The sequence below is a fragment of the Chrysochloris asiatica genome, unplaced genomic scaffold (assembly GCF_000296735.1).
Source record: "Chrysochloris asiatica unplaced genomic scaffold, ChrAsi1.0 scaffold00064, whole genome shotgun sequence".
In the NCBI taxonomy this organism is placed as follows: Eukaryota; Metazoa; Chordata; class Mammalia; order Afrosoricida; family Chrysochloridae; genus Chrysochloris; species Chrysochloris asiatica.
In genome coordinates this window covers 11,370,603-11,371,730 of record NW_006408582.1, presented here as the reverse complement: position 1 = coordinate 11,371,730, position 1,128 = coordinate 11,370,603, and positions in this window count along the sequence as shown.

Genomic DNA, 1,128 nt, shown 5'->3' with positions numbered 1-1,128 from the left:
TAGTTTGGGTGCTGGGGAAGGGGGCAATATACAAGAAGGGGGAAGGTAATGGAAGAACAAAGCAGATGGGAGAACACTTAGGCAGGTTTGCATGGGCTAAGTGGGACAGCGGTAAAGAATGATGTATGCACAACCTTGGAATAACAGAGTTCTGGGATATAGGGATTGAGACATGGTTAGAATGGGGGAAATGGGGAAAATAATGTTAAGATGCTTGGCTGTCTTTTGAATCTTGATTTCCCTTGCATACCATTATAAAATAGACGCTGGAGGGGAAGAGAAAGAAATAGCCAGAAACATCACCATAGAAAGCTTGTAAGTTCCGTCTTCTGCCTATAACTGATTGGAATACCTAAAATTGGGCTACAACATGCCTAGGTATTGGAATACCTAGGAGGCTTCCTGTGGAGCCTCTGCATTACAAAAGACTGTCGGTGGAATCCTGAACAGCATCCAGAATCTTCAGAGGTAGGAAATTTCCACTTTTAAGGATGGGCAGACCAGCCTGGAGCAGCTACAAGAACAGAAGATACTTCTTAAAAGGAAGACCGACAGGAAAAATACAAACAATGTAGGCAGACCGACTGATTACTACAAGAACAAGCAAGTTGCTCACCCAGGAGACATCAAGGCAAGTGGTCAGGTACCCTCAGAGCAAACCCCCTTCCAAGACTAAGACTCAATGGGAATAATGCTCTGATTGGTGACCATGTTCATCACCGATAAGGGGAAGTGAGGGAAAAAGAGCAATGAAGCTGTGAACTAAGCCCTACAACATTCAATAGACTCCTGTGAACCCGGGTGGAGACCTGGTTGGCCAGTAGTGTGGCAAGACCTGGGGACTCTTTGGCCCAGAGTCAGTGACATAGCCACAGAGGACTAGAGTGGAGAGTGAAACGTCCAGCTGATAAGAAGAGAAGGCATATGTATAAGAACAGCCACACTTGCAGATAATACCCACTTGACTTGGCTTCAATGACTGGATGATCAGAGCTCAACTAGAAGACGAAAGAAGACGGAAAAAAGAGTAGTCTGATACAATTTGATGAACTTGACCTACACCTATGGATGCAGTAGCTCAAAAGAGGGAACAAGTCTTTTCAGCAAGGATCATTCCCACCCCCTCCA